The following is a 27,772-nucleotide window of genomic DNA, read 5'->3' on the forward strand; positions in this document are numbered from 1 at the left end:
CCTAAACCTACAGAGACACACCTGAGAGGGTTACAAGCCGCACGGGCTGCGATGCTTCGAAATCAATCCCAAAATGCACAGGAAACAATTGACGGACGCACCACGAATTTAATTCTATCTCGGCAGGTAGGAATTGGTATCGACGTGGGGCCCATCACGGTTTTGTCGTAGATAGAGAAGATAGCCACCCACAGAATCCATGAAAGATGATTCGAGGTCCCCGAAGGAAATTTGTCGTGGTGTCTTCTCTTTACTTTCCTCTGTGGGAAAAAAAAACAAAAAAAAAAACAAAGAAGGAGGGAAAATACATCAGAAAGAGAAATGAGGACAGATGTAGGCCGTGAGCCGAGGAGATGCTTAATCAAACTGCCGATGTCAGTTGGTGGAAGTGCAGATAACGCTGATCTTAATTGCCGTCACTCTTATTTTTTTTTCTTTTTTGCCAGGGAATAAAAAACAGAAACAGACTTTTGAACATTCTGTTCTTCCTATAATCATCATTTACATGACTTCTGTTTGCACGAGCGGACAACACAGCTTCCCCTGTTTATTCCCGGCCACTGGAGGGGGTGTCGCCGGGATCCGCAGGCTGTTCCTCTGACATCAGCTGCGTCCCGTTTTTTTTAAATTTTTTATTCAAAGTCAATTGAAGCATCCTGACGCGTGGTGTGCCAAAGCCAGGAGAAGCCAAACAATAGATACACCAAGAAAAGCTCCGCTGCAATTCATCAGCGGCAGCTTTTCCCACCAGTTTTATCAGCAAACAGCCAATGAATATGCTGTTAAACAAACAGCCGTCCAAACAGGACCACCGTGCCTAACGTCATTATGCCCGTGTCCTCTGCTCGCCGATGGGAAAAAAAAGCGCCAGCCTCATCTCAGGAACTCTTATGGGAATTTAACCATACCAGAATTCTGATCTGACTTGGACCGCATCCCAGAAAGCAGCAGAGTTAATAGCCTTTCTCTCTATTGAATAATGCTTTGAATCTGTAATGTGGTGCATACACGGGAGTGCAGTTTAATGTTCCTCTGAGGGAACTTCATTTCCTCCGCTACAGAACAGTTAAAAAAAAAAAGAAAAGAAAAGAAAAAAGAAAAAAAAAAAGTGAGCTTACTTTTTCAAATTAAAGGAAGGTCTAGTTGGAAATGGCGTCCGGTTTCCAGACAGTAATATATCTCCACACATCATCACGACCGCCTCAGCGGTGTCTTCTCTGACTTTCAACCCAGTTCTTCTACATTAAGAGGGGGGGGGGGGGGGGGGGGGGATGTGCAGCGGTCCCAGAGAAGGTGCAAAAAACGCCTGAAGAAATGTCCACACACGGCTGTTGTGCAATCAATAAAATATTTTCCCCGGATCTCACGGGGGAACTGAAGGAATGAGTGGACCAGATAAATCAGCCAAAACTTGGATAAACTAAATAAATCAACCAAAGTCCCAGAATTCATAGTGAGAGAACAAACACGATTACACGCCGAGTGCTCCTGATGATGGCGTTTATCACATGCAAGTACATAAGGACTGGTGATTTACAGTGGATAAGGACGGAAATGTAGATACGGGTTTCTTCATGTCTCCACAGATCAGTCGGGTCCACGTTCGATTTGAAATGAATTTTCTAGAAAATCTGCCAAAGAAAATGCGAATAATTGAACAGTCGACGGTAATTCTCCAGTCTGCCACTGCAGGAGAAGATGATGGAGATAATCAAACCTCAAATGGTTAAAAAAAAAAATATGTAGAAAACGTTCTCTTCATCGCTCCCTGTTTTTTTCGTCTGCTGCCGTTCTTGGTTTCTTCAGTGGAGCAGAGACGAGTCACGTGCTTCATGTACGTCAGGATTTATTCACCAAGTTTGCAAAAGTTTGACTAAATTTGGTTTTATTTTGGACGCAAATAATTTGATAAAAAGCAACTCAAGCTCCGTGTTTAGATGATATTCGATACCCTTGTTTGTTCCCGCCTCATCTGCGCTTTTATAAGACATGGAGCAACGGCCGATAGATTTCCAATGAGGGATCATAAAAGGTCCGAGTCGTGGTTGTGAAATATGTGTTTTTTTATTTATCCATCAACCAAATTTCCCCAAAAAAGTTCTGTGGAGATTCAAGTGGAAGATATTGTTGCTGAAAAGGCTGCAGCGCTTCCAGCTGAGCGTGACGAGGTGAGCGCACCTGTCGGCCACACTCTCACTCTAGATATCAACTGATTTTTTATTTTATTTATTTTTTTTTTTGTAAGACTCAACTGCAAGTCTGCGAGTAAATCTCATACTTACCTGAGCTGGTGGTAGGCTCCAGTTAGGTGACAAGGAGAAGATAAGATGGCAGTCAGGTGTCAGAACAGAGAGACGGAGCAGGTGGCAGTTCGCTGTGAGGCTGCAGGTTTTATATCTTTATGGTCTAAGTTATTTTTTTTTGTTGAAATTCTCAGGGTTCATTTTGCTTCTGTTTGCTAATATTTTTCTTAATAAAAAATCACATTTTTGAGCGCTCACTCCGACCTACTGACATGCTTTCTTTGGAGCGCCGCTAACATCCTCATCTGCCCTTTTCATGGGGCGACACTCGCACAGAAAAACGCCTCAGAGATGGAGGCATCACGACTGAGTCAGGAACAGTGTCAAAGTCAGTTTACTCCCTGATTTACTGCTCTGGCCCTGCCTCCCTCGGCTTTTGAGCTATCGAGATCTTCTTCTGAAGCGCTGATTTATGAGTTGGAAAGTTCACAGTGACAGGAATGTTTCACCAGAATAAAAAACCCCATTAAAAGAATTAAGTTCAACAAATAAACAAGTCCCAGATGAAGAGGAAGGACTTGGAGACTTGCTCCCGGTGCTGCGACCTCGGAGTGACCTCATCGCTTTGCTTTCGATTATCAGGGCGAGAAATTCATCTTTGAAGCATCATGATGTAGCATCATTAGTACTGTCTGAACTCACGCTTCTTCAACTGAAACATGACTTAGAAACATGCGTTCATCCCTTTTTTTTTTTCTGTTTCGTTTCTTACGAACTTGCAGGGAATATTGGCCACTGGTGCAGTGTGTTATATTCAGTATCAACAGACTTGCTTCCGTTCATGAATGAACACCGGGTTCATGCTGATCTCATGTTTGCATGTGACCCTGTCAGCACTTGATTTAGCTGATATACGTCTGTAGTTGAAGTCGTTTACTTCTGCATGTCTCCATGTCTTGCTTCACTGTATTTGTGGGGTCTGAAAACCGGGAGCCCGTAAGACTTGGTCTTAGGGGTTAACGTTAAGATTAGGTGTATATTTATGCTTAGGCATTCACTTGTGATGGTTCAGGTTGGGGGTAAGGGGCTAGTTAATGCATTATCTCAATGACAGGTCCCCATAAATATAGTATGACAAGGATGTGCGGATATTAAAGCAGCCAATAGCCTTATTAGACCTAAGGTATTCACTCATTTGAAGGCGTTAAAGGCCAATGTCGTATATCTTCAAGAATCCCACTTGCAGAATAACGACCACTTCACGATTAAAGCCTCATGAATTTTTTTTTCATTCAGATTTTAATTCTAAATCCAGGTAATCATAACAAACAAAAGAATAGTGTTTACTGCATTTCAGATATTAATGGTAGACATCTTGTTGTAGTTGGCACTCTCTTTCCGTAACCAGTCATTTTAGTTGAGGTCAGACGCTCTTAAATAAAACTGTAAAATTAAGGTAAAAAGTTAAGGTAAGGTAAGGTGGTGCGATTTTGCACAGAATGAGGGGTGAAAACAAGAGTCCGCGGCCATGCTAGCAGCTCTGAGAGGCTGTACTTAGGCACAGCATGCTAATGTTGTCAGGCTAACATGCTAACAGTAGAATTCATATTGTTGTTTGGCAAAGAGTGAAAAAGAGTCAAATTAAAGCTTTGATGAAGTGGAATCGGTTTGAATCGTTAAATGTTACATCCATTAAAGACAGAGTGTAGAGAAACAACACTGTGTATGTGCTCATGTCACACGCCGCGCGGCTTTTAAACTATTCTCCTTCAGTGTAAACACGGTTAAACCCTAAATCCCGGTCCACTTATTGTTTAGTTTTCTGGCTGAGACGGCGCTCGGCCGCTGCAGGCTGCAGCACCTCTGCCTGAGCCGCTCCACATGCCACACATGACTGTCACGGGCCACCTGTTGAAATCGTGGGTGGCTAATTCTAGCGTTGACTTCGGACTCCCTCTCCATTACACTGCATCTGCCAGACCACCAGCTACACACCGACCAACCGCAGCCCCCCTGCCTCGCTCTTGCATGCCCCCAGCCAGCGCCCTGTTATGGCACCCCCCACCCCACCCCCCCCTTTGATTGATGGAGTATCCCTACACAGGGTTAATTTACACTCCTGAATAATGCATGGAAGGATGCCACCACTCCATTCTGCAGCGCACCATGGGGTGAGGCTTCTGTGCTGCAGGAATCAAGATGTTTTCCTTCTTCTCTCACATGCAACACGGGGAGGATGGGGGAGCTTTTTTAGGAGATGACAGACGGGCCGACCAAAATGCTCTTTCACTATTTATTATTGAGCCGGCGAGAATGGTAAACACAATGAATTAATAACATGCGGATCTTTTCCGCTCCTTTTCCACTTCCTCTTTTGAAATGAAATTGTTTTTTTAAAACTGGATTTTTTTTAAAAGCTAGAATCTCAATTAATTCTGTGATTATAGATAATGTATATGGTTGCAGGGGCCCTGTGCTAGAATTAATTATTATTTAAGGGAATTAAAAATATTATTTCAGATATTTTAGTGCAACTCACTCAAATCACTGGACAGGTCCAATGTACAGTAATGTTTTAAAGTAAAATGAATGACAACAAATGCCCAAGTCTGGCCCATATACATCTGGGCAGATTCCAGCTGTTTTCCTCCGGTGCTGTATGACAGCTGCATGATTTTCTACGTGTGTGTCAGAATTGGTTCATATGTGGAAGCAGCATCTGACAATCAGGCTGTATATGGGTCAGATTGGGGCCGTGGAACCACAGTCACATGAAACACATCATTTAGTTACTCAACACCAAAACATTTCACAACAGTACACAGTGTTATGTCCGTCTAGGGGTGGCTAAGACAAAACATAAAAGAAACCCATCTTTCCCATGTTCCAAGTAGCCACAGAAACAGTTTGCTGGTGGTTGGTAACTATTGTTGTATTTGCAGTGTTCTTTCCAAAATGTCAGGGAATAGGAGTTCAGCTTCAGGTTGGACAAAGGCCAAAATAACAAACAGAAAATCTATCTGGAAAAAAGCAAACAAAGGTAACCATGAAGAGTCAACAAAACCAAATTACAGCACCAAACCTCCCTAACTTATAAAAGCAGCAGAAAACAGGATCAAAAGAAATAGCAGTCCACCCCGACCAACTCCTGAGAAGAAAGAAGCCATCAACATGGCAAAATAGAAACGACAGTGTGGCCGGTTGGGGCAGGAGTGAGGGGAGTGTTTCCCTGCAGCATTGTTGCGCCATCTTGGCTCTTTACATTGGACAAGGTCATGTGACAGGAGCCAATTACCTGCAGGATCAGATGCAGTACGCCAATCCCCTTCTCATCCTGGCAAACTCCTATTTGCATACGCTCACACATCCTCACCTGACGCCCGTCATGGTAGATGACAGATACACAGACGCCAGAGTAAACTGGAACCGGAGACGGCTGCACCAGAAATAAACATTTCAGTTGGGTCTGCACAGATGTTCTATTGGGTTTAACTCTGGGCTTTGGTCCGGCCACTCAAGGACAGTCAGAGACTTGTCCTGAAGCCACTCCAGCGTTGTCTTGGCTACGGGTCATTGTCGTGCTGAAAGGTGAACCGTCACGCCGGTCTCAGGTCGTGTGCGCTCTGGAGCAGGTGTTCTTCAAGGACCTCTCTGTATTTGGCTGCATTCCTCTTTCCCACCACTTCTGACCCGTCCCATCGCTGTGAAGAGTCCTGCTGCTTCCAAACTTCTTCCATTACACAATTATTGAAGCCGCTGCGCTCCTGGGAACACTCAAAGCTTTAGAAATGGTTTTATACCCTCGCCGTGATCTATACCTCACTGCAATTTCATCACAGAGGTCTACAGAGAGTTCACTGGGCTTCATTGCTTGTTTTTTGTCCTGACGTGCAGTTCGAATTGTGGGAGCTTATATACACAGGCGTGTTTTCTAAACTATGTCCATTTGCCACAGGTGGACTCCAATCAAGTTCTACACACGTCTCAAGGACAATTAAAGCAAAGAGGAAGCAGCTGCAGCCACAGCAAAGGGTTTGAAAACTTTTATAAAGAAGATATTTCAGTTTTAGATTTTTAATATGTTTGCATACATTTCTAAAAACATGTTTTTGCTTTGTCGTTGTGGGTTACTGAGCGTTGATTGATGGAAATGGCTTGTGTCTTTTGTCTTACCTTCCCCTGCACACATAGAAATAAAGGTAAGCTAATGTTAGCATAGGTTGCATATGTAGGGAAAATAATGTGCTTTTCTGCTAACTTTGTGATGGATGAGAACAGCACCTCTACTTACCAGATATGGTGACAGCTGCGGACTCCGAATGCTACAATTTGCAGATGTTGCCTGAATGCCTCATATGCAGACAATGGGTAGATACTAGCAATAACACACATCATCGGGGGGGGGGGGAAGCAGCAGTGCACTGTAGAGTGTCTTCATGGGAGGGTAAAAGGGGGATTATAGTTGTCATTACACAATGAGGGGCCATTGGGGGCCCCAAACATTTGCCTGGTTTGCTCCCCCCCTATATATTCTCTATATATTGCCTTCCAAAAAAATAAATAAATACAATGTAAAAGCAGCCTCAGCACTGCTGGAGTATCGCCAGAGATGGGTGGTACCTCCGGCCACCACTCCCCTGCACCTCCCGCCTGTCTTTGATGTGTCAGGCTCAGAGGGTGGGGTCAGTGTGTGAAGACAAACCCTGACAAGAAAGGGACGTGATGATGATTGATGGTGGCTCGAGCAGCCAGAGACTCAGGAACACCTCAGAAAGCCAACATGTGCCACTCTTTTTAATGTGTGCGAGTCCCTCCTGCTATTTCGGTCCCCCTCTCCACTGCGTGTCCATTTTTCATATATGACAATTGTGCTGCTCAGCACTTTCCCAGCTCCTGAATCCAGCCACGATGCGTCCCAGTGTCCAGACAATGTAGAACATCACAAAGAGCTGATGCTCGGCTAAAACATCAGCCGCATGGTAAGGGTTCTCCGTAGGTAGTAACTCATAAGACGTGAAATAAATCAGTTACACGAACTGAGTTAGAGACGCGTTTGAGTTCGCTGTGAGGTTTCCTACGCTTTCATCATCGTCTGTGTTGATTTCACGTTATTGATTTTGTCCATTTTTTTCATTGCAGCGTAAAAAACATCACACCGCAGGAAGGTTAAGTGATGATACTGACTCAGTTCAGTGAATTTAATTCAATATAGAAATAAAGACCCTGAGGATGTAAACGTGGAGGTACTACCGACTATTTTTACAGCTTAAAACAAGTCTGCAGAGGAACTTTAATAGTTTAAACACTGACCGGTTCCGACCTCACTATATGAAATAGCAGGTGTAATCAATCAGTTGTTATTATCTCGGCCCTGATAAAGATTCTGAGGTAGAAATAGGTCAGTGTTTTAAACCATTAATGGAGGCCTTTAAAGAACACTTTGTCTTCCCAAAAGTGCCTAAAGAAGATTACCTTTGATGGCCAGTTATTTTCAAAGAGCATCTTAAGGCTCCCTTAAGATTAGTGCATTTATTGATTCAATGCATCTTTATTTATCCCTATATGAGCGCCTATACGTAGCAGCTCCCAACAGAGGACAAATGGGATGCACTTCTATGATAAACAATGAAAAAAATAAGGAAAAAATATACACACTGACGAGACACTAACAAAAGCAAGACGTGGTGTAAGTCTCCCGCTGCGCACAGGCACAAACAAGCTGCGGCATAAAGTCTGTGCGTTATTTTATCCCAACAAAACATGTTTTTCTTACATCACCCACAACAAACAGATTTCTTTCTCATGTTTGAGAGTTTAATTTAAATTTTTCTATAGATTATATTAGAGGACACTGTCAGCTTGATGTGGGGCATCGTCTCTGGGATAGTACACGCTGCGGTTTCACCGTTACTGAGGGACAAGCTGAACACTGAGAGTATGAAATGTGATTCAGAAACTGGTGCAAATGCACACGTTATTGAACAACCCAAAGATGAAGAAGCTCAGGAAAAAAGTGGAAGACTCTAGTCTGATAGTAGAAATTGGAATATTCTTTTCTATACCTCAAACTTCAACCGACCACCAACTATTCTTAAAGGGGCTAATTGTAAGATTTGCTACGTAGCCACAATTAGCATTAAGCTGTTAATGCCACTATGGCTATGTAGCAATAGCAGAACTTACTGGTGGAAGACTATTTATTACCTCTGTGTATATACGTGTGTGTATTTGAGTATATTATGATAGGTTGGTTAAGATGACAGACTAGTTTTGTATGTATTTCTGAATGTGATTTTTAATACTGTGAACGGAAAAGAAAAGAAGATAGAACAAAAGAAAAGATCTGTTAGTTAGGTAGCTTTGATGTCATTTATAAATAACTGGCAACACATGAAATAAGATTCAAAGACCCCAGGAAATAGATATACACTCCTGGAAAACTGTCACTTCCTGGAAAATAATGCATCTTTAAAGGTGACCCCATGTTTTATTGTTCATCCATCACAAATCTTTACATAATCCTGCTCTTCAAACCGAATCAGACGTTTGTCTCTTAGACTGATGACTCTTCCATTGTTTTGTAATGTAGTATAATCCCTCTGTGTGTCATGTCCCGCCCAAACACCCTGATCCAATAGGAAATAAATCACATTAAAGCTGCACAAATCAATATTTCAGTATGAACAATGGATCAAATAACTATGTGTAAATCCGAAGGGGGTTGGTTGTTGTGATGAACCCGCAGATCAACTCTGCAGTTCCCCTGAGCATTTTAATGTCTTTCAGCTCTTTGTTTTGGTTTTTACGATGCACAACTGTAATGTTTTATTTAAAGGTCCCATATGTTAGAGTTTTCCTGTATTATATTGTAATATATTTTTGGTTTTAAGTACCAGTAAGATTTTAGATCTCAGAGAAACCAAATCCTGTAAGGCTTGGATGGTGGGTCCAGGTGGGCCAGGCTCGGGGCATGGCTGAGAGTGGTGAGTGTTTCCTTGTGACATCACAATGTTACAGAAGTCCTGACGGCTGGTTTTAAGGCTCAGTTTCTGAATACAGGCTGTGTGCATTTCTCTGTGGACTGAGTGCTTTGATACTTTCACAGTATTAATATAGAAGCTAGACCTGATCTATAATCACACTACACATGGACAGAGACCTTTATACAATATGGGACCTTTAAGTGTAATTGTTACTGTGCTCTACCTACCGGACACCATACAGCAGGCAGACGAAGTTAGCAACTAGCTGGTAAACATAGATAAAGAGCCAGATATTTTTCACAGTTGTTGTTGTTGTTGTGATGAGGCCAAAATGGAGCTAATAGGAGAATGAATATCAGACTAATATTCACTCGGCGATCGGACACAGAAATACAAATAAATGCTAATGTTACTCTATCGCTACCTGATGTGTAAATAAGCAACTGTTTGCTAACACTAGTTGTAACAATTCTAAAGGGTGTTAATACTTAAGCGCTTCTCCCAAGTGACCCAGAAAATGATAAATGTAGCCCTAAAATTGTATAGATGTCATTTTAATTGGTCTTAAAGCATTACTAATCTATGGATAAAGTGTGGTAATTTTTTTTTTCAAAGCTAATAATGATTTGTTTAAACCCCAAACCTTTAAGCTAAGAGATAGTTTTCATCTTTTTCCAGAATATAGATACTTGATTTGAGAATTTTTGAGTTCAGAAATCTCTCTCGGATATGAAAAGTCATCTCTCCCCAGAGAAAACAAGCTAAAAAAAAGAATCCCAAAATAACAAAAGAAAAGTTGAGAGTTATTGCCTGTAGTAATTGAGTCCTTTTACAGGTGAGATGAAGCCGAGATGATGGGTTTATGTTGCCGGGTAAAGTGTCAATCTTGCAGCGGGGCTGTGCTTATTGTCCAACTGAGAGCCCACCAATCATCTCCCGGCCCATGCATTGTTACAGTCTGGGTATTGACATGCTTCATAAATCAGAGCTATTGGATTGCTCGCTACTATTTTTACAGCCGGTGACACGACCTGCCTGCCTGGGGCCTCGCGTCCTGGTGAGCTTGTATTGACCTGATGCTCTGAGGCAGGGAGCAGTCAGGAGAGCCCACATTTACTTCCCCCACACACAACACACAACACATCTGCACATTCCAGTATTCTGGCGTGGTTTATTCTATTTCCTGTACTTTCTTTGAAGGGCTGGATACTAAACGGTGACACACCACTTTCCGCTCTGTTTTTTTTTCCTCCAACCCTTATCTGTCAACAAGCCGTGGCTTCGTTACCGAGCAAGGGGAAAGCGGGCTAAAGCGAGATGTCTCCCATCTGTCCACAGCCATTATACTTCCCATTAGACAGGACATCTTCATTTCCACCGGGAGAGATGTGCGACTGGATTGAGCTGACGAATTGTGCGCTGATGGAGAGAGACTATAGACTGTCAGGTGTCCGGTCCCACTCACGGCTACCCAGCCATCCATTTTCATTAAGGTGTGTCAAGAAGCGGACGGCATATTTTCTATTGGACTTCCACACATAATTTGTTCCAAATACGAAGGCTGCCGTCAAAAAGTGACAGCTCGCATCGAGGAATGGGAGCAGGTGGGGAGATTGAGCGGTTGCTTGGTCACCCTTTTTCGGAAAAGCCCCATGCAACGATCCAGCAAAGGATTGCATTAAGCAATTTTCCATCTTGTGAGATTCATAGTTGGCCCTGAAGTGTCATTTTGTCACATCACATGCATTTGTCATCTATTTAAGCGGGAGGAGATAGAGCAAATACAATTTATTAATCTGTGCTGGTGGAAATTAAAAGAAAGTCGAGGCACGGCGATGGTACGACTCACTGGTTTTGCAAATTAAATGAAATATTTTTCCGACCTCGCCTTGAAAAGTGAAAAATAACTACTGTGCACTTGTCCCTCCTTTTTAATTATCAAACACCATATCTAGAGTTCATGCACCCATGCAGTCATGTAGTGTACTGCTACTACTGTGAACCCAGTAACCTTTGGGATCCTGTGCCATAACTCCCTAATGGCATCTGATTGCGTGAATACAATATCAATATGAGGGTATTTTTAGGTGATATATAAAGGAAGTGTAGTGTTTCAGTCACGTAGCTGTGAGCTACACCTGAGGGCTGATTCTTTATGCCTGTATTTGTTTAAATTAAGCAAATCTGCACCGTGGAGAATCATGTTTAATTAGCTAAAGCAGTTCCTGATTGCAGTGTAACCATGGATATACAGACGTAAATCACTGGATTACTTTTGATGCTGATGAAAGTGTTTGAAACCAGCAATAATGAGGCTCATAGAAAGTTTAACATGATTCAAAAGCGACAGGGAGCATGAGTCTTAGAGGAAATTTGCCAGTTTCTATGAAATCCTAATGGACATCAGAGAAGATGCTGCCATTGGAAAGAAGATGCTGTTGATTTCAAATCAAGCATCAGCTGACTTTTTTTTTTTTTCTTTTTTTTTTTGCAGAGGCCAATAAACTGGTCTACCTGCTTGGCCACTTGGAGGCAGCAGATCAAGCTGAAGAGCTGAAGAGACATTAACATATATATTATCACCTTATAAAGCTGATGTGCTGAACATGTTAATAAAAAAGTTGCCTATTTACCAAGTGGCAACCTACGGGACTGAAAAATGAAGACAACACTGAAGAGCCAAAAACCGCAGTTCCTTTAATGACCACTAGAGTCTGGCTCCAACAGTGAGTCAATCCCCATAGACTCCCATGTTAAAATGTCCAACTTTACAGCAGAAATAAACATGTTTACAGCCTGGTACAAAAAACAGTTTTGGTCTCTAGAGCTAATTTCCTTCCTTCGTGACACCTGTTTATATAACTCACCTGTTTACATTTTATTAAGGCTTAAAGTTATGTATAACTGAGGGCGTGGCCACAGGTGGGTAAGCGTATGCTTGTCACATACCTGCATGCACCTGAAGTCTCGGCCCCATTCCCATTTTTGGATTAGCCGGGAGTTCGGCGGGATTTGGCGGAGACAGGCTCTGCCAAGATGGCGACAAAGGACTCTGAAAACTGCTCTTAAGAAAACTATGGGTGACGTCACGGAGGCTACGTCCATCTTTATTTACAGTTTACGCTATTTACACATCCAGCAGACACAGGACAACATTAGCATAGCATCTGGTGTTGTTTCCCTCCACCTGTTGAATCTACGCTCAACATTCACTCTCATTTTAGCTCTGTTTTTGGTCTCCACCGACTCCGGAGATCTCCCGAGCTAGTGGCTACCTTTGTTTGCGTGACTTATTTCACATTACATGTTCGATTTGATCCACATTTAATAGAAAAATATTGATCAGTGCAGCTTTAAAGCTAACAAAAGTTCACAAATTAAAAGTCCTCCATCAGCAATATTGCTACAAACCTTTGCACGTATGCAGATGTGGCAATCGTCGTCTACGCTGTTGATTGATCATTAAAGTAGTGTAGCAGTTGCACTCAATGCGGCTCACATCCTGCTGTGCGACTACTGGGCCTGCCTGACACATTATCCACACACACTTATCAGACAGCGCTCCATTTAATGACTATCTATACACTCGCTCAAAGTCATCTTGCTAACATGTGTGCACTCAACCCAATTAATATGCCAACGACTTCACATGACTGCTCCCGACTCGAAATCAGATATCGGCCCCTGCTAATTTGAACGATATACAGAGCCAACGCTCGCACACGACAGCCGCTTCCAGTTGTTGTCACAGATGTATCGACCGGCGCCCGAGCATGAATGGTAATAGCTCAATACAGAGTGTAGTGTGTGGAGTGTTTGAAACACTTCACTTACTTGTCATGGTTAATTCTTATTTGTTTTTTAAGATGGTTTTTGGTGACATTTCCGCTCTGCTGGACAGCGACAGCGTGGAGTGACAGCAGAGATGGCACAGAGGGAAGGGATGACATGCAACAAAGGTCACGATCAGAGGACGTGTCACGTACCTCGACAAACTGTCAGGACGCCTCATTCATGCCTAAACTCACAGACGCTCTGCATTGTTATTTCCTCTCAAACTTTATATTCAGTTTGATTTGCATTTTTCATCCCTAGAAGCCTGTCTCAGTCCCTAACCTGTAATTTACTTTCACTCTCTGTAAGGAAAGCGCAGAGATATAAACTTCACCTTTTACTGTTTGTGTTAATAATGATAATTATAAAAGCAAATACAATCTGATAAGACAGCCATAGAGATTTTTTTGTCTATTTTACATCCCATCTTCCCATCTTAAGTGTGAAAACATCAACACATATAATTCTAATTAATAAGCATAGCCCCTGACTTTATCAGGTATTGATAAGCAAATGAGGACGAGGAGAATTAAAGTTGTAACCAGTAAGAAGTGTTTTTCTCCTGTCATAACTTCAGCTTTAAAAAGCCCAGGATTATTTACATCCAATGTCCATTTAAGTAAAAAGTGAGTCCTTTATGTAGCAGAGGCTTCCTAGGCCTGTACTGTACATGACAAAATATGCAAACATACATGTTCAAGATATATATTTAATTGATATATGTAAGTTTATTAAAACAACATACATATAAAATTCTATATGTTTAAATACTGTATATTTTTCTCATACATTTCTTATCAATTTTATTCTTTCTTCTTTTATTATATAATAACAATATGTCAATACAAGCATACATACATAAACATACATATTTGTATGGGCTGGACATATATGTTAATATTTGAAATTGTTCCAATTTCTTACAGGTTTTATATATAATTCTGACATTTTTTTTATATTTCATAAAATAAATTCAATATACAGCATGTACATATAATACCTCTGCATATGCTTTCTGTATATACATGTGTTTAAATGTCAATTCTGCATTGAAGATGTGTCGTCATGCTTCTCAATCTTTCTCCAAACATGCAACAGGCCAGTTTTTTACACCGTATCTGAAAAGGTGGCTGAAACAGGCCTGTTTGTGTGTGTGTGTGTGTGTGTGTGTGTGTGTGTGTGTGCGTGTGCGCAGGCTGCATGTTAGCTGGCCCCAGATGTTGAAGGAAAATAGAGCGGACAGCGGGTTAGCCAACAGAAACAACTGACGCTGCTGCCACTGGACAGGATGATGGTGGAGCTCTGTGGGAGCTGGAGCAGAACTTCACAGGCAACTACAGCCGGCAGGTACATCATTTCTCTGGACGTTTTGTTTTGGGTTTTAGGCTTTGACTGAAGATGACGTGTGTGTGTGTGTGTGTGGATGTTTGCATAAAAGCCACTGTAACACGGACAATGAAAGTCAGTCAAATAGACGGTAAAGTGTTGGAGAAAGGCTGGTTGGGAGGTTTTCACTATACGAGCCGATGCCTAGGCGTGACCTCAGTTGGACATTGGAGCGGCCGGATTTTGAATTAAATTTTTCTCATCCTAACTGTATAACGAGGGGGATTTCCTGGAAAACATCTGCAGCGTGTTAGGTTGCAAACTATGGCAGTATTTACACAGCTAGATCAATAGAATTCAGCAGAGAACGCTTTCTCTATGACCCACGCCAACAGATGGTGGAGCTCTGTCACAAGGTCAGTGCTGGTTGGTCAATACATCTCATTCTAAGTTCAAATCAATCCGCTAATTAGGCTGGGTCATCTGCATGTGTGACCAGCACGGTCACGATAACAGGATGCTCGTTACGTGTTTCTGCTCGAGCCGCTGATGGCTGGTGTAATAATTACATAACTGCAGAGTGTGATGAAGCAGGAGGTTTAATGTGGTGTAGCTGAGCACAGTGACCTGAGGGCGAAGTACCTCAGTACTGGAGAGTTAACTGTCCAGCGTACCCTTCATGGAACTGTATCACAGTTTCTCTCACGTAAAATGATCAAAGCAGTGGCACCAGTTCTGAAGTTTAAACCTTAAAGGTCCCTGATTAGATCAAAATCTATTTTGTGATATGAACAGGAGGTTCCAACTTCATCTTAAAAAAAGAAAAGTTGAGCTTGTAAGCAATAAAACGGACCCTTGTTCAATTCAGTACACGCAGACGTTTTGCTGCTACAAACTTAATTGTTCTGGTATGACCAGAAGTTTAAAGGTCCCATATTTTCCTCTCTTTTTTTAAAGTGTTGATCCATAAGAAGATATATTTGTGGTTTAAGGAACCAAAAACCATCTCAATGTCATTTCACAAAGACACTGAGCCTCTCTTGTGATTGGCTGACTGTTTTCTGAGTGATCCAATAAAAATAAAAAATAGCAGATTTCAGGTAAAAACTCAGAGAACCTAAATCCTGCAAGGGAGCAGCGACTGCTTTGTTGTGACATCACAAAGTCACGGAAGGTAATTGTGTGTTTTTAAAACTTACTTCGGGGCTGCGCTCACTTTTTTGCATCCTGGGGCGCAGGTTAACCGCGGTGCTTCTGGTTTAACAGCACCGTGCTGGACAGGTGACAGGTGTGTTTACAGAGTTTACCAGCGTTAACTGCAGAGTAATTTGACCCGAGAATGAATGCTGATCGTATCCTTTCATACTGCCTAACAGCAGGATTTATGACTAGTATAAAAGGGTCTGGTAAGCTAACTTCTTTATGACAGTAGCCTATTGTACTAATGATACCTACTTTTTCTTCTTTTTCTGCAAGTATTCATACAGAAAATGATGTACATGTTACATGCAAACATGAAAATGTGAGTCCTATCATGTCTCCAATCACCCACTTGTCAACAAAGGTATTAATAAATAAGAGCATACAGTATAAATATTGTCACACTGCTCTGGACAAATCCTGCCTTGCAGATATTCGTTTACAGGCAGCGCAGTGGTGGACGCTCGTTCTGCTGCCAGCAGGAAAACAGCTCCGTGTGTGAACCAGCAAAAACAAAACAAGGCCACATTGTTCATGGGTCGTGTCATTTCCAAAAGCCATGACACACCGGTCACAATATTCATCTCGCCTTGTGAAATCCGTGCCCACTCATATTTCAGATGTAGAGACAAAGACAAAGACATGCACCACATGGAATTGTTTTTACGATCCAGAAACACTGAGACTCTAAGAAACAATTTTTTTCATGAGCTCCGACAATATCGTCTAGTTACTCAGTGGCTGTCATGCTGAGAGATAGCAGGGCGAGAAATATGAATCTTCATGACAGTGTATACGACAGTATATTGAAATAGTACGCCCACACATGTGCGCACTCCTCCTGGTTAAAGACAGCAGCATAAAGCAGACTGGTAAACAATACATTTTGCAGCCACATCAGTGCTGTAATGACAGTATAGGCGTGCTATGAGCAGCTGAGGAAGAAAGAATGAAAGAAGCAAGGAGCATTAAAAAAAAAATTGAGGCACAAATGCCCCGTGCATTCAGATAAACGGTCCTGAATAAGAGAGAATAAAGTGGGTGCCCTTGGTTGGTATCTCACTCGGCGCAGGCTAATCGCTAACAGGCAAGCTGCTGAAACAAGGCAATGTTGATCTGGATGTAAGAAAAACAACTAAAAAAAAAAAAAACTCCCCTGGACTCGGCTTGTTCCTGCCACATGAGCTGCGGGGGCAACAGTCTTATATCAGAGTTACAATTCAAGATTTTTATTATAGATAAACACCTCGGACTGATGCAGTTCATAAAAAAGTATTAAGAATTTATGCCGCAGTATCAGAGTGTTGAGTGCGCCACATGTCAGGATTTTTAGCACCTCGTTAAAAGTCAAGCTCGACATGAATTATGCATGGCTGAAATATTGTTCCCTGCCCTCGCTGCTGTGCTTCAGGAGGGGGGTGGGGGGTGGGGTGGGGGGTGTATTGTTGGGGTGCAAAGACAAATCTAAAGAGCCACTTGAGCTGTCCCATTTAGGAGCAGTTTACATATATAAAGAGGGCTACGGGCGATAACACAGGAGAGGTGTAAAGAAATTGTCATCGGGGGGGGAGTAAAGAAACATCTGTGGTTTGTTGATACGAAAGCCTGTATTAAACGTCAACAGCTCCAAGTCTGATTTGAGATCTCCTCGCACTCTGTAAATCATGTCGGAGGGACTCCTGGGATCTGTCCCTCAGTACCCCCTCCCCCACCCTCCCACGCTCAACATAAAGATTGAAGGTTAAGCAGCAGACGGGGTCCCACGATCCTCAGGGGCATCTTTTTAGCTCAAGGGAAAGACAAGCTAGCCCAAATCCCATTCCTATTGTCAGAGTCCTGAGATACAGACAGTCTTCACTCACCGCCGTATGACTTCACCTCACTACAATGCGTCTCTGTGACTTCTGAGTCCGCGTCCGCACGAAGGCTCCTCGAGGCGAGGTTTGAATGGTGGGCGGAGCTTGGGACATGACTGAGAGCGGTGACTGCTTTGTTGTGACATCACAAAGTTACAGGAAGTCCTGACGGCTGGTTTTAAGGCTCAGTTTCTGAATACAGGCTGTGTGCGTTTCTCTGTGGACTGAGGCTTTGATACTTTCACGGTATTAATATAGAAGCTAGACCTGATCTATAATCACACTACACATGGAAATCTTCCTTTAGACTATATGGGACCTTTTATTATACATATACATCATATACAGAACTGATATAAAAACTCTTTGCCCCTGGAAAAGCTCTACAACAGAGGTCATTTTATGGGAAACAAGGGTTCTATAAATATTAAATGAACTGCAGTATCAGGTTAGTGAATTGCATTGACCCTCACCTCAATCACAAGTGCATCCCTCTTTTTTTCCCCCGTGGGTGGATGCTGATGGAAAAAGACATTACTGGCCGCTTGTGTGTGGCACATGCGTTTGGTCATGTGCTCAAACACCAGAAAAGCACCGAGCAAAAAAAAAAAACCCTGCTTTGCATTGCAAAACAAAAACACTGCTTGTCAGCTTAGATGCGGAGTGGGAAAGTTGCGGGGGGGGGTGTTCGGCAGTTGTCAGCGCTCACGCCTGCGGTGAGCCCGATCTCGACAAATCGTTTGTGTCAGCTGAGGGACGGAACGTGAGACTCTGTTGTGGTTTTGAAGTACAGATCAATGTCAGGTGTGAAGCGCTCGCTTGGTGCCGTGAAGGGAAGGACGGTGATGGGTGGTGGTGGTGGAGGGGGGGGGTTGAGGGATATAAATGACGTCGACTTCTTCCCCAGGTTGACCCCTAGCAGACCTCGGTGCCTGAGACCGGTGAGAGCAGCGACGGCGGCGCTCGGAGGGGAGGGGAGAGGTGTCTGATTTCAGCCGGTCGGGCCTGTTGCTTGGGAGCCTTGGAGCGCATGATTTCAGGGTCATGGGCTCACGTCTCAGGAGGGCCCCAGCTGCCTCCCTGCTGGCTATGATCTCCCCCTGACACACACACACACACACACACATCTTCTGCACCTTATGTAGCTGGCAGGGCCTGACATGTTCATAGGATTAGACTGCTGCAATGTTTACACTACAAGTTGTATATAACTACTTGATTTTACAGTCGAAAATCGGAGGTAAGTGTATTTTTTTCTTGTAATTAAAAGCCCTATTGTTGGGATATTGAGGCATTTAACTCATTGTTCTACATTGACCCATGATGTAAATAAAACTGTGACTATTACAACAATAATTTGCTGCTAAACCGCACCATTTGCAAAGCAAGCAGCTGTCAAATTCATGTTTTCCTTTTCCACCATCATTGTTTATTCTCTGTCGTCTGGGTTTGATTTTCTTTCAACTATCTCATCAATGTGGTCCTGCGGAGCAGCCAGCTCCCACATTGCTCAGATTTCAGAGCGTCTCACCAGCACATGAATGCATCACGACTCCGCCACAGACTTCTCAAATGAACAACCTGAAAAACAGGTCTTTAATAAAGCTAGTAAGTGGACCTCGAGTTTTATTATTTTGTCATCTAAAAAAAAATGTCCAAACTAAGGAGCCAGAGTTGCCAGAAAACATCTGTAGAACTGTCCAATAAAAAGCAAACAATTACACAATCAGGAAGTTACTCAAGTATCAAGAGCAGTAACAAAACAATCTAGAATATTAAACTTAAAGGAGACCTATTATGTTTTTCATTTTTTCTGTCAAATATATAACCCCACAAAGTTGGATGTGTATGTAATGTGGCCAAAGAGGTAAAATTATGCCAAAGCTCTGAGCTCTAGGTTTCCTTTGGTTTTTTTTCTTTTGTGACGAGCTGACGTCACGATATCTTCGTACGCTCATCCGCTCCGAGTACAGCTCGTTAACTCGAAACAGTCTGCTGGAGGAGCATTACAGGCATCTGATGTATTCCCGCATACAAACAACTGATTGTGCAGGGTTACTGTAAAGTCGTTTGGCGACAGCAGAGTAACATGTCACTGGCAGACGTTAGCTTCAGTGTTTCCTGACAGCTGACGGCGTTTCATATAAATAATTTTACATATGTTTACAGAACGTATGTGCAGATTAAATCCACTAGTATGTCTGTATCTGGATGCATTACGTAGACCCACGTACACCACGCACTTAGTCAACACATATCATTATAACTCATTAGGTTTGACCTTGCTGCTACCTGCTACGGCTCATTTGTCATTCACTTCCAAATAAGATGTCTGCAGGACATTTTTGTCGTGTCTGCTGAAAGACTCACTCAATCTGGCATCTCGTAAGCGGTGGTGATTGCTGATGGGAGACGGGGTGTGTTTTGTGATCCCCGGTGTCAAAGCCAGGTGTTTCATCCGTACCCTGCACACGACCTCTTCCTGAAGAGGTTTCACCATCTTAAAACAAAGTCACGCTCCCACCTTTGATTCTCACACACAAGAGTCACGACCACAAATTGTCAGAAAAAATGTAAAGTTTGAGTTGATTTTCTTACCTTATAAAACACACTGGAACCGATGGACTATACTTCTTTTACCTGTTAAGTTTCCTCATATAAATAAAACTAAACAAATTCAGAGATATCAAATAAGTGGATATAGTCACATATAGTTTGCATTAAATATAGCCTACAGTAAAGGATGGAGGTTATCATTCACAGCAGTGCTCCAGTTTGTCAGTCGTGCAAAAGGAAAAGGCTCGGGGAAATAATGAGTGTTAATTTTCAGCTAATGCTAAATAAAGTACATTTAATTGCACAGTATCTACCTACGTTTCACTTTTCCCTGTGCAGCCAACATTAAGAAACGCCACGCAGGGTCGCCACCCCGCTCTGAGTCAAGCTGAATGTGAGTTTATTTAATGTAGAAGCGAACGGTATCCACAGCAACGCACACTGATGTGTCATGAATATGTAGCTCCTCGTTTCCCCTGTATTTATACATCAGCAGTGTTTGAGAGGTAAATCTGCTGCAGCACTGGTTGATGGGTGTATTTCAGCAACAGTCAAACACAAGTGACGGAAAGAAAATTTAGTTTAAACTCTGGAACCATAGGAACTGTTGTCAGAGCGACAAGTCCTCAAACCCAAACCTGAAAAAGTGTCGACTTATTGGCAGTTAACTTGATCATCACTGAGACTTTGTCCATGTTTAGATTGAACACAAAATACTTCTCAGATGCAAATTGCTCCCTTTCTTAGATTTATAATTTCACATGAGAACAAATCGAGTATTGAGAAATCATCATGGTCTGTTTGTGTAATTATCTCAGTTCAATAAGCATAATGAAGAGCCACGTTTATACATTATAAAATATGTGTTGATAAGAGAGAGTAAAGATATGAAATAAAGAAAAAAAACAGATTAAAATGGTGTAATAACAAATATTTTATTGATGTGTTTGTGTTCTGACAACCTGTGTTCGAAATACAAGCTAAATACTACCACAATTATATTACACAAAACCAATGTTTTAACCACGAAACTTTTGCCATTATAGCAACAGACAAACAAATCATGTAAAAAAAATGTTTTCTAGTTATGACACAGGAAGTTACTCCATGTCATCGCTGCCATAACCAATGTTTCTACATCTGTAGTTTGGAGTTAGAGCATCTGAATCTACCATGTTATAAATGATATCCAAAGAACGTTTGTAACCAGCTGTGTTGATTTTGTGTAATAATGAGACACACATTATTATTCACAGCAGATAACTTCATCACTGAAGGGCGTCTTTAATACAGCAATGATTTATTGATGTCATCACTTTGTGTTCAGTATGAGGAACATCTTCTACACGGATACATTCACACTGTAGTGTCGTGTCCTCTGCTTCAGTACACCATGGTGTATGTGCCATGTACAGTTTCACATGTATGTGAGTGCGTGCTGGTGTGTTCGATGCGCTGAATCTGCCTCTGTCACCTCAGACCACGAGGACATGTGAAGCTGTTTATCTCCCTTACCTCATTTTTCCAGTTCACGTGACGCGTAGCTCTCAGCGTGTCCGTCGGCCGCCGCTGACTCGTTCTGAGTGACACGCTGTAAGAAGCCGAGCTGTGTCGCGCAGGCCGCGAACCTCTGACCTTTAGCCGCCGCGCCGCTGCCAAGGAACACATTTGTGGCTCTCGCTCTCGGATGAGTCACTGTTTTGTGGAAAACCTTCAATTTCCTGTCGCTGAGCCTGTCAGTCACAGTGCACAACATTAATGACGGGCAGAGAGGAGAATCTTTCATACGCACCAGAAAAAGAATTTGTCTCTGTTTAGTCAGTAAATACAAAATAAAGCAAAGATGAACCGATCAAAAGGGACATGTACGAAGTTAGAAATATTCTTAGTAGACTCTAGATGTCCCAACGTGTTAGGCGGTAAAACATTAGTGACGTGTTAGAGTAATGTGTTGCTCCACTACTCTGACAGTTTGCAGGTCAACTTGGTGTTTTCCGTCCGTCCATCCCGTTCTCGTAGACATGATATCTCAGTAACGTCTCGACAGAACTTCTTCAAATTTGGCGCAAACATTCACTCGAACTCAAGGATGAATTGATTAGACTTTGGTGGTCAAAGTAAGCAAGATAGCTAAAGAGGAAGTGATTCTGTGGGTAACTTGTTGCCACGACGGAGATCTATTTTAGCACCAGGCACTGTCCAACTTAGAGTCCAGCCCACTGCCTGATTCTTGAATATTTGTGTCTGTCTTTCACTCTCAGTGTGGATTAAAGTATAATGAGCATTCTTCAGGTGGTAGATTCTGTATTTGGACATTCAATCTAAATGTGAGACTGTCAGTCTGAAAAGATCACATATAATAATCTGGCAGATATCTGGTCAGTTTTGGCCCCCAACCACTGGTGTAATGAGTAATTGAGTGTATTTTTTCTTGTAACTGATCTCAAAGCGCAAAATAACATCAACATAACATGGAGTCACAGGGGTTGTTATTAGTGTTTAAAAACCCCACCCTTCCCGATGAGTCACAGTTTGTTCTCCAGCCAAAACTGCACATTACAAAGCGGCACAGTACTGATATATTACCTCCTCCCTTCTGTTGGATTACTGCTCTAATTAGCTAGCTTACTCGTCCTATTATGAAAATATGAAATTAAATTCTTGAAGGAGCGTTGCCAGAAAGCTGTCAGAGAGCTCGTACAGCTCATTGGACGCCAATGAAAAAAAAATCATAAAATAATTAATAACCATTTAGGATTCACAGTTTATGGATTCAAAAGGGAAATGAATAAAGGCAGCACTAATAGTGACAATATGACCATAAAACATGTTGTATAGCTGCCTGAGCTCTCAAAAGGTGTCCAAATGTTCTGTAATGTTCTTAAATATGGCACAAAGTAGCAACAATTATGCAGTTCAGCGGCAAAGTGATGCCTTCATTAGACCCTGGAAAGTCGTAACTCTGTAACTCATAACTCTGCTTTTCCCCTCGCAGCAACTGAGTACATAATTTCACCATCATAAATGATGTGGGGGTCCCCCCTGCTCATCTGCGGAAAATGGATGGTTGCCTAAATGAAGACGCGTAGCAATGAATGTGCCGGAGCCATTACTCTGTCTCACTGTGACCTTTACACAGGGGATGCAAGGGAAACATATGTTCCCTAACAAGAATGCTTTTTTCTGCAGCTCCCATTTGTCTCCTGGGTCTCATAAAGTCCTAGCCTTTGTTGTTTATGGTGACCCTTAGCTTTTCAAAGCCGGCGTCTATGACAGTGAATTTTGTTGCCTCATTATGGTGATAAAACAAAAAGTGAAGCCAGAACTTCATGTCCTTGCTGAACTCATGTTGCATTAATATTCACACGCTGCCCGGACTCGTGCACATGAGAAGAAAACTCAAAATTTAGGCCAGCAGTTAGTGGCACTGTACATAAATAATTCAGCGTGCTGATGGCACTCATACTGTGAAGTCCAGGTTAAACATAAATAAAAAGATAAAAAACTGCAACTTGCTGACTGTTGCTGTTGCCGTGTGAAAACACAGTTTGAGTGTTTTTCCTGGTTTTTACCTGATACAGAGGTTTAAATCATCACTGATGGTTTGAATCTCATGAATCTTTCAGGTCTTGTGCAGAATGAACTGAAACAACGAGAATAAAAGACTAAATAATTGTTTTCTTAATACATTTATTTAATTTGCTTTATTGGTGTAAAAGAATCAGCTCCTGTGTGACTCTATATTTAGCAACAAAACCAATGTAGAGAATAAGTGAGAGTCATTTACTCGTTAATTATATTAATTTAAAGTTGTTACCGTTACCAAGTTACTAAACAGCAAGTTCTTTATATCACGTCTCGTTACACAGTCCAGCTCTTTTAACCCATTAAGACCTGAGTCTCCCTCTGAAACCTCAGCACTGTTTGAAAACAACTTCCTAAAAACTAAAAGCTGTGTAGAACATATACATGTGTAGTAGTAAATGCTAAGTATAAACATATGAATAGTAAAAGTCTGTACATTACTGCACATATTGCACATTCCCAGGATAATGTTTTACAGCTTCAGAGTTCAGTCTTCAAGTCTGGAAGTGCGAGTCTGAAAAGTGTGAAAAGACGCTTGCCTGGGTTTTGATTATGTTTGTGGCCCGACGTCGGCATCGGGATCTGTATATGTCCTCAAGTGAAGGTAGCTGTGAGCCGCTGAGTTCTTGTGCTGATTTAATGACTCTCTGCAGAGCTTTTTTTTTTTTTTTTTTTGTCAGTCACAGTGCAACTTGCAGACCACACTAAGATGCCATAAGTGAGTCTGCTTTCCCGCGGAGCAGTGATGGAAGGACAGGTTAGCGCCTCCTCAGTGTCATCAGGAAGCAGAGCCTGTGCTGTGCCTTCTTCACTAGAGATATTGTGTTGACAGTCCATGTGAAATGTTATGAAATGTTATGAAATACTGGTTCAACTATTCAGGCCTGTAAAAATTCCTCAGACATAAGAAACGAGGATGCCATCAACAAAGTGAAAATAACACTGAATAGACCATCAAATTGGAAGATAAAATTTACAGGAAATGTAACATAAATGAATATTTACAATATAGGTGTTAAGTAATGTTACCACCTTTTGAATTATACACATCATTATACATAACCACATTATCTAATATTCTGGCTACAACCCTGATCAACTCCAAAGCTCTGCACCCACATGTCACATCTTCTGTAGGCTATATAACACATGTACACAACCCTGTGGTTTAAAGGGCCACTAATTGTATAAAGGTCTCTGTCCATGTGTAGTGTGATTATAGATCAGGTCTAGGTTCTATATTAATACTGTGAAAGTATCAAAGCCTCAGTCCACAGAGAAATGCACACAGCCTGTATTCAGAAACTGAGCCTTAAAACCAGCCGTCAGGACTTCTGGAACTTTGTGATGTCACAACAAAGCAGTCACCAAGCCCCGCCCACCTGGACCCACCATCCAAACCTTGCAGGATTTGGTTTCTCTGAGTGTTTTACCTGAAATCTGCTTTATTTTTATTGGATCACTCAGAAAAAAACACTTCAATGATAAAACACAAGGAAACTGTAAAATATGGATCTTTAACAAGCAGACACTCTTACATTACACATTTAAAGGTATTGATGGGCTATCAACAGCTAGCTTACGGTAGCCCCAGAAGTCTTGTGAAGCTATAGGGTTCACACAAACCTCCAACTCTGTACAGCCTATGTGTCAGGCTAATCCTCCATTGTACAAGGAGGTGCTTGATGGACTGCTCAAGAGAAGCTGATCATTTCAAAAGCCCACATAGATTACTTTAGAATATTCCTCCAGATTATTCTAAAGTAATCTATGTGTGCGCTGTGCGATGTTATTTTAATAAGCAGACAACAACATCATTTCCATTATCATTTTCACAAATACTACATTAACGTATTTTATGAAAACCCAAACAACAGCATCATCAGATGCACAGACAATGGCGATCAATATAAGATAACATTATAATAACAGGAAGTCAGTGTCTTCCAGGTTGTTTCAGCAGAATCTCCCCCACTGAACCCAAGGTGATAAAAAAAATATATTAAGCAATACTTATTATATAAATATTATATTACAAATTATAATCCCCCCCCAAAAAAATCACATTACTGTAACATCTTTCTGCCAGACCACCAATGCTGTTTCCAAGTTTTAGACAACATATTCAAGTTGTGTTTTTACATGCTTTGATTATACGGCTTTGCATATTGAGGTGCTTTCCATTACCCCCCTCCACTTGACTGAAATGAAAATCAGTGCAGTATTATGTTAAATTATGGTAGTTTTTTATCAATAAATACTCCTCCAAAAAACCTTCCTTCCTTCTTAGACGGCAAGCATAATAATTAACAGGAAACTGCTGACAACCTCTTTGGGGGTCTGTGGGTTATCAGAGGGAGGAGGCCACGTTTCAAAGGGCAGCTGTATCGAACAGCTGAGTGGGCGCATCAGAAACAGTTTTGTGGATATTTGTATGCTGCGAACACACATAGGCAAAGGTTACAAAAATAACAGGGAAATGAATCTCTGTGTTACACATTATCACCACCACGGATAAATATCATGTCAGAATGAAAGTGTACTATTATGTTATTTAAAAACAAATGGGTCAGTTACACAGATACAAGGGCATGATCTGGGTTAGGGCTCCATATGAAAGATGGAAGTAATGACTTTTCTCAAGTCACATTTTTAGAAAATCCAATATTTCCTCTGCTTCATTTATTCTGTGATACGAAGGGCCATCATGGTGCTCTGGTTCATCCCATTTGATGCTTTCATACTCAGTTAACATTGTACTGACATATACTAGGGCACATAACAGTCCCTGTTTTATTGACGACAAGATCTCCAAAAGCTTATATTCAACATAAGGGGCTATTTGTGAAATGTGAAAAAATAAATGAACATGAACAAAGAGTGTGAATGTGTCAAAATATGTCCTTGATTTATCATCTGTACAAAATTGTTAAATGAGGTCTTTATAAGCTTGGAAGAGTTGTTAATACACTGACACATCAGATATTCATGTAATAGAGAAGTGAGACTGCAAGTTCCCTTGTCTTAACAAATGAAACAAGCTAATTAAACTACAATAGATCAAACAACTTAAGGGTGAAATGGTCTGATAGAAACAAAGAGAAACCAAGACTCCAGAGAAGGAAACAGCAGGGATGTGCCACAGTGAACAGGCAGACTTAAGTTAGTCTCAATTCTTCACCCATAAATGAGGAATACAAGGAATTAAAGAAATAAGTATTTCAAAATAAGACTCACGCTAACTGCACTGAAGAGCCATCTGGAGTTTTACTGGTTGATTTATATTAGTCATTTACTTTCCAACAGTTGGAGTAGCAACAGTACAAAGTCTAAAGACAAAGTAAAACCATCTGTGTGTTCGTATCTGTAATGTTAAAGGATCTATACGTTTTGCTATCGCTACATAGCTTAACAGCTGTTTACAGTCTAGAACAAACTCTGTGATTTCAGCAACAAACTTCATTTCTTTACTCGCCAAGTGTTGTCTTCAGCAGTGGAAAGCAAACCTTTTATTTTGCCTTTATTTCTATCTTTTCTTTGCTTCTGAAGTTAGCATGCTAACCAGCTAGCCTCAGCCCGGTTTGCCCATCTCGTCCCTTTCCGATACCGAGTCACAGAGAAGACGTAGCGCTGCTCAGAGGACGTATTATAACCTCTTATAAACACAAAACAGTGGCTGAACGTCTTGGCAAGACTGTTAAGTAATCAGCTGTTAACGCTAATGCTGGCTATAGCAATAGCATTAGCAATAGCAAAACTTACAAATAGCTCCTTTAAGAACATTTTGAAATTTATTGTCATCACAAGATGAGAGATTCAAGAAAAATGAAATTTTATTTACAAATCTAATCAAGTGCAGAATCAATTATCATATCTGCACATGTGAACAATAAAAAGCACAAATAAGACATATAGATCATCATAGACATTTACCTTTACTCATCTGGCGCTTCCAAAGCTTGTGTCCAAAACAACTTACTAATGATCAGAGGAAGCAGTGTGAAGTTGCTGTAGAGATACAAAAACCTTGTAGGCAGGAATAAGAGGTGGACGGACTGGTCATCAAAATATGTCATCCAACCATCTGATTCACCTTAACATATACAGTAGCTGTTTGTAAAGGCAGTGAGGAACCATGTGTTATGTTGTTTAGTCTGGAGGACTTGTGATGCAATATTGCAATCGAAGG

This window comes from Seriola dumerili, unplaced genomic scaffold (genome assembly GCF_002260705.1).
Source record: "Seriola dumerili isolate Sdu_G_001 unplaced genomic scaffold, Sdu_1.0 BDQW01000025.1, whole genome shotgun sequence".
NCBI classification, from domain to species: Eukaryota; Metazoa; Chordata; class Actinopteri; order Carangiformes; family Carangidae; genus Seriola; species Seriola dumerili.